The sequence below is a fragment of the Heterodontus francisci genome, chromosome 4 (genome assembly GCF_036365525.1).
Source record: "Heterodontus francisci isolate sHetFra1 chromosome 4, sHetFra1.hap1, whole genome shotgun sequence".
Taxonomy (NCBI): Eukaryota; Metazoa; Chordata; class Chondrichthyes; order Heterodontiformes; family Heterodontidae; genus Heterodontus; species Heterodontus francisci.
The window spans coordinates 35,973,558-35,980,272 of record NC_090374.1 but is presented as its reverse complement, the minus strand read 5'-3'; the positions used below and the strand labels follow the sequence as shown (position 1 = coordinate 35,980,272).

Below are 6,715 nucleotides of genomic sequence, written 5' to 3'. Positions count from 1 at the left end.
AAGAATTTGATGACGTAGATAGAGAGAAATACTCCCATTTATACAGTGCTTTTCATGACCACCAGACATCTCAAAGCACTTTACAGCCAAGGAAGTACTTTTGAAGTGTGGTCACTGTTGTAATGTTGGCAGCAGTCAAGTTGTGCACAGCAAAGACCAGATATCTGTTTTTTTTTTGAGAGGTAAGGGATAACTCTGCTGCTGTTCAAGATAACACCATGAGATCTTTTATTTCTACCCAAGCAAGCAGATACGATCTTGGTTAAACATCTCATCCAAGAAACAGCACCTCTGACAGTGCAGTACTCCTTCAGTACTGGAGTGTCAGCCTTGATTTCTGCACTCAGGCTCTGGAGCAAGGATTAAACTGAAAACCTTGCTCTTTAGAGCTGAGAGTGCTACCAACTAAGCCACAGCAGACACACTGCTTTTTACTCTGGTGGGGGAGTCCAGAACAAGGGGACATAACCTTAAAATGAGAGCTAGGTCATTCAGGGGTGATGTCAGAAAGCAATTCTTCACACAAAGAGTAGTGGAATTGTGGACTCTTCCCTGACCCACCGTTGTGGCTAGATCAATTGAAAATTTCAAAACTGAGGTTGATAGATTTTTGCTGGGCAGGTAGATAGAGTTAAGATACAGATCAACCATGATCTAATTGAATAGCAGAACTGGCTCGAGGGGCTGAATAGCCTATTCCTGATGTTCCTATGTTCCACACTCTCCTCAATTAATAAGACACTGCATATGCACCTACATTATTCATAATTTTTAAGATCGATTCACAAAATCTAATATTTGGCATGTTAAATTATGTACCACTGCATTAATAGAGGCTATTCTATTCACAAAACATCTTGTGCCTTGCTGTGTGACAGCCCACACTGTCGACTGTCTGATTTTTTTTCTAACGCTTATGCCAAAGCTCCAATCCCAATTTTTGTCTCAATGGCAGCTGGCTTTGCCAGTGCTAAATCCACTTCCACCCTCAATTCCAATTTTTCCCTTTGATAGCAATTTCATAAAGTCGCACAACAGTGACGACCATAACAGCTGCTTTATTTCCCGAACACAGTGAGCAGTATTTCCATCTGCGCTGCAGGCAAACTACCTTTATCCACACAAAAAAGTAATCATTTTAAGACTGAAGAATTTCTGTTGTGTGGTGCAGCTACTTTCTTGACTTTCTCAGCAAGTCAGTAACAATGATTGTAAAGTGTAGGGTAGTGATAGCAGTGCCTAACAAAGTGAATGCCTGACTGTTGGTCATAGTTACGGCCAGATGAGAAAGAGGTCTAGGGGTTCCTCTCAGCCTTCACCTGATTTTAGCATAACAGGTTTTAATTTTAAACACATCGTGTTTTTAGCTTTCCCCTTAGTGAATCCTTGTTCACCACTTTCCAATTATAAGGCAAAGAAACCAGCACAAAACGGATTTTTTAGCTTTAAAGAAGGAAGGTTGAAATTTATTAAACTTAAACTCTAATTCGGTTAACACCTGTGGATACACGAAGCGCCCACGCTAACATGCATACGTGACTCACACATGCAAATAGAGACAGAAGAGAAGAAAAAATAAAGTGGAAAAGTTTGAGGCGATATCTGAAGAGTTCTTGTTCTTCGGGCTCACTGTAGAGTCCTTGATTGTAGGTAGATCTTGTTTGTCATTGGGGCCCAGTATTCTTCTTAAACCTTGTTTGATGTGGGAGACCATTCTCTCTTGGAATTCACGTGTCTTCAGTGTATTCAGAGGCTTGTGAGAAAGAGATGGGAGCAGACAGGAGAGACCTTCTCAGTCCAGGAGCAAACAGTCTTTCTGAGTTCAAACTCTCTGTGGCTAGTTCAAAAGATCCCTGGAACAGCCAGTTAGTCATGTGACCAGCTTGTCCAACCAGTCCTGGCCCCTGTGGATTGCATCACCCCAGCAGGCCCTGGAATGTGCTTCCCCACCGCCTCACTGTCCTGTGATCAACATCCATCATGGGTTGAATGTGTCAGGGAATGGTTCTTTGTCAACACAAGCACTGTCTGTTAATATGCAAATGTATTTTCCAGCCACAGCTGATCTGTTTAACAAGTCATTTCTTCACTCCAGTAACAGTTTAAAACCAATGATCATGACAAAATTAACGTGCCTCATTCTTGGCAGCTGGGGCCGAGCATGACAAGATGCTAGATAAAAGAAAGCTTTATTCATTCTTCTTTCTAAAATTCATTTGAGGGCATTATGTTACTAGGATGCATAGTCACATATTTAGTCTTGACACGCAGAAGTTTTGTTTTTGAACTTGAGGTCGTGACATGCCTGTGGTGATGTTGTGCCTGCAAGTGATGGGTAGCAAATTAAGGGTGGTTAAAGGCCTATTGTCAGAGGCCAACTGGAAAATTCCAGTCCACCTCCAGGCCCCCTGAGATGTTGGATACTTGACCAGCTACCTGGAGATGACCTCCCAGTGGGCCAATGCTCCAGGCAGGCTTTGAGGTCCTCTCACCTGCGTGGCCACAGCTGCAGCAGCCGGGCCACTCTGTTGAGGGCCCAGCTGCTGAGGGGATGTTTTAATCTAAAATTTTAAAGAGTTCGAGAGTTGGCACTTTATAATGGAGACACCCTCTTGCTCTCTTACCTGAACTGCAGGATAATTCTCTCCCCCTATTGGCCCTGCAGTTTTGAGACCCCGTCCACTGTCAATAATTGCACTGTGAGCCTGTCCTCAGGCCACTAATTGGCCAATTCAGGGAAAATCACTGCCAGGTGACTGTTCCCAACACAGTACAAGGCTACGACCCCAATTTGACCCCGGCATCGGGGTCCTGAGCCAAAACCCAAAATCATGCCCTGATTTGCTATAACTAATAATAAGTACACATTCATCAAGCTCAGGATTTTAAATGTTGGAAAGCTGGATATTTCAGGGACTCAGTGTCATCATCCAGGTCAGGTATAAATGATGAAAAGCTAGAGTAAAGCTCCCTCTACTATATCAATATGAATCAACGCTCATTCATGGAAGCACGCCCCTACCCCACCTGTCTGATGTATCTCCATCTTGTCAGATTGCCAGTTTGAGGCTAATTTATTCCATGACTTCAGTCTCATGAGCAGCAGAATACAGACTGCAGAAATAGAGTTCACAGGACCCTTAGAGTTCACAGATAGATAAGCCTTTCGGGCCATCATTCCGAACCTGGTCTCAGAGGTAAAAGGCCAGTATCTGACCCACAACACCAACCTGTCTTCTGCTTCTTTACACCGTAAGTGCTTTTTTGGAATTTGAGATGGTTCACAGGGTTTTGAACACAAGGCACCATTTTGGAGTAGAAGACAAACCAAAATAGTTCCCTCCTCCTTTTTGAGATACCAGAGAGTTTCAGAAAATAACATGAAATACACAGAATCTAACAAGTGCAATTTTAAGGGTAAAGAAAATCTGTAACAATAGTCTAATTCCTATCTGTCTTCAGAATCCAAATCAATGTAACAGAATCTTGGAAAAATATGACAGCTAAACATACTGTAAGCATCAAAAGTCTTTCCAAAGCACATCGAGAGACGTACAAGGCCTGAAATGCAGTGCATTTGTGGAATGGAGACTGCATTCCGTCAATGACAAAACCTTTACAGCTTCCGATTCACAATTTTCATCGGCTTCCCTGCAACCTCCAATTATCCTAATATCATGTGGCAGCACAAGATGAACTTATTCTTGAGATTTCCACCCACTGCCAAGAAAAACACACACACAGGCACACATGCACACAACATTCCAATGTCCAGATAGGCAATGCAGATGGCTAAACTTTACAGGGGAGCCAACTGTAATAAAAATTCCCAGCATCCTTTGCAAACTCCCACTGGCCTTCAAATAATATACAGTAGATCATATTCACTAGGAACTCAATTTACCTCAGTCTGAAATAGAAACCAATACATTGAAAATTTTACAACCAACGCACAAGCATTTCCAGCAGGTTGGAGTAACATAAACGCACCAGTTTATAACAACTTTTTGTTCAGGATATTAAAATTCTCAAAAGCTAAAGCGATTGAACTTGGTGACTGTACTTTTCTATAGTCCTTAAGCACTCTTTGCCCTCCAATACTTTGCACAAGTGGCCGTTCGAAAAAGACAATTTTCTAATTTGTATATTATCAATTTGTTCCAATGAAAGTGTAACTGATGTAAAACTACAAAATGGGAAAGTAGGATTAAGGCCCAAATGTTAAAAGAAGGAAGTACTTGTGACTTATTTAATAAATACAAAACTTCCATTGACAGCTGGCATGAATCGTGATGACATTTTCTAAGGTCCTGTTCCATACCGAGACTAAGGTAATTAGTACCACAGGGGATGGATAATCTCCTGTCTAGATGCAGTTTGACTCTGTTAGATTTAACTGTTTTAAATTGCTTTCATTGCATGTTTCACGTTCTCTTCAAATTACTTACCAGACAGGAGGATGACATCATATTTCTGCTGAAACTATCTTATCAATTCCTCCTTGGAAATTTTGCATTTTGAACCAATTCGTTCCCTTTCTACCTTTTTATCAGATATACTGAAACCAGGCCCCCCATGACCATATAGAAATCCAGACCATAAATTCCAGTGCTAGGATCATACCTGATGTCCAGAACAATGTCTTCCTAGATCCTAAAACCCATCTTCCCAGTGTTACAGAAGTTGCTTTTTCTCAGTTCATATTCCCAAACCTTCAGACCCTTCTCTAAAATTTCCTCAGGTTTGGCTCCTTGAATTGCACAATGAACAGCAATCTTCTAATTTCTTCCAATACCAAATGGCTGCACAGTATAACGAGTTTTAGAAAATACTAGGGTCTGGCCAGTGAGTTGGTCCAGCACTTTAGCAGCTCTGGTGAGTCTGTCACCACTTTCACTCAAGCAGATATTGAGACAAAGCTTCCTAATGTGGTGCTCATGCATAGGATTTTCCTTCTCTTCACTTGCCATTCCTGGATTATCTAGGGAGCTGAAGATTGCTACTGCTTATTTCTCTTCTTCAGTGTGGAAGGGTCTGGGGTTACCATAAGTGGAGGATCTATGGACCATTCTTGCAAGGATTCGGGTAGACACAGCTGACGCGCCCCTACCCATCATCCAATTTGTGATGGAGGTCTATTTATGCCAATGGAGTGAGAATGTTTAAATTTTAGTCATATCATAGTGTCACGAGCGTGTGCTCCGACGAATGATGATTTTTTTTTAATCCATCGGCTGGAAACCTGAATTAAATTTTTTTTTTTAAAAAAGGAGGCTGATGGCAGATTCAGTGCGCTGAAAATAGCGGAGGCACTAGAGGAGTATAGAAAGTGTCGGGGGGGACTTAAAAAAGTAATTAGGAGAGCGAAGAGGGGACATGAAAAAACACTGGCAGGCAAGATAAAGGAAAATCCTACGGCATTTTATAAGTATATTAAGGGCAAGAAGATAAGCAGGGAAAGAGTAAGGCCCATTAGGGACCAAAGTGTCAATCTGTGTGTGGAGCTGGAGGATAGAGGTGAGGTTTTAAATGATTACTTTTCATTTGTGTTCACTATGGAAAAGGACGAAGTAGGTGCAGAGATCAGGGAGGGGGATTGTGATATACTTGAACAAGTTAGTATTGAAAGGGAGGAAGTATTAGCTGTTTTAGCGGGCTTAAAAATGAATAAATCCTCAGGACCTGATGAGATGTATCCCAGGCTGTTATGTGAGACAAGGGAGGAGATAGCAGGGGCTCTGACACAAATTTTCAAATCCTCTCTGGCCACAGGAGAGGTACCAGAGGACTGGAGGACAGCGAATGTGGTACCATTATTCAAGAAGGGTAGCAAGGATAACCCAGGTAATTACAGGCTGGTGAGTTGAAAATCAGTGGTAGGGAAACTATTGGAAAAATTTCTGAGGGACAGGATTAATCTCCACTTGGAGAGACAGGGATTAATCAGGGATAGTTAGAATGGCTTTGTCAGGGGGAGACCAGTTCTAACTAACTTGATTGAATTTTTCAAGGAGGTGACTAGATGTGTAGATGAGGGTAAAGCAGTTGATGTAGTCTACATGGACTTCAGTAAGAATTTTGATAAAGTCCCGCATGGGAGATTGATTAAGAAGGTAAGAGCCCATGGGATCCAGGGCAATTTGGCAAATTGGATCCAAAATTGGCTTAGTAGCAGGAGGCAGAGGGTGATGGTCGAGGGTTGTTTCTGCGATTGAAAGCCTGTGAACAGTACTGGGATACTTGCTGTTTTTAGTGTACATTATGATTTAGATGTGAATATAGGTGGTATGATCAGTAAATTCGCAGATGACACGAAAATTGGTGGTGTCGTAAATAGTGCAGAGGAAAGCCTTAGACTACAGGACGATATAGATGGGCCCAGAAAAATGGGCGGAGCAGTGACAAATAGAATTTAATACTGAGAAATGTGAGGTGATGCATTTTGGGAGGACTAACAGGGCAAGGGAATATACAATGGAGGTAGGACCCTAGCAAGTACAAAAGGTCAGAGGAACCTTGGTGTTCTTGTCTGAAGGCAGCAGCACAGGTAGATAAGGTGGTGAGGAAGGCATATGGGAAACTTGCCTATATTAGCCGAGGCAGAGAATATAAGAGCAGGGAGGTTATGATGGAGCTGTATAAAACGCTAGTTAGGCCACAGCTGGAGAACTGTGTATAGTTCTGGTCACCACACTATAGGAAGGATGCAATTGCA

At 42.1% G+C, this 6,715-nt stretch overlaps 1 pseudogene; it reads right to left on the bottom strand.

Moving 5' to 3' along the window:
- Nucleotides 1–4,440: 4,440 nt before the first annotated feature.
- On the bottom strand, nucleotides 4,441–4,970 carry LOC137368639 (large ribosomal subunit protein uL5-like; annotated as a pseudogene).
- Between the last annotated feature and the right edge of the window lie 1,745 nt (nucleotides 4,971–6,715).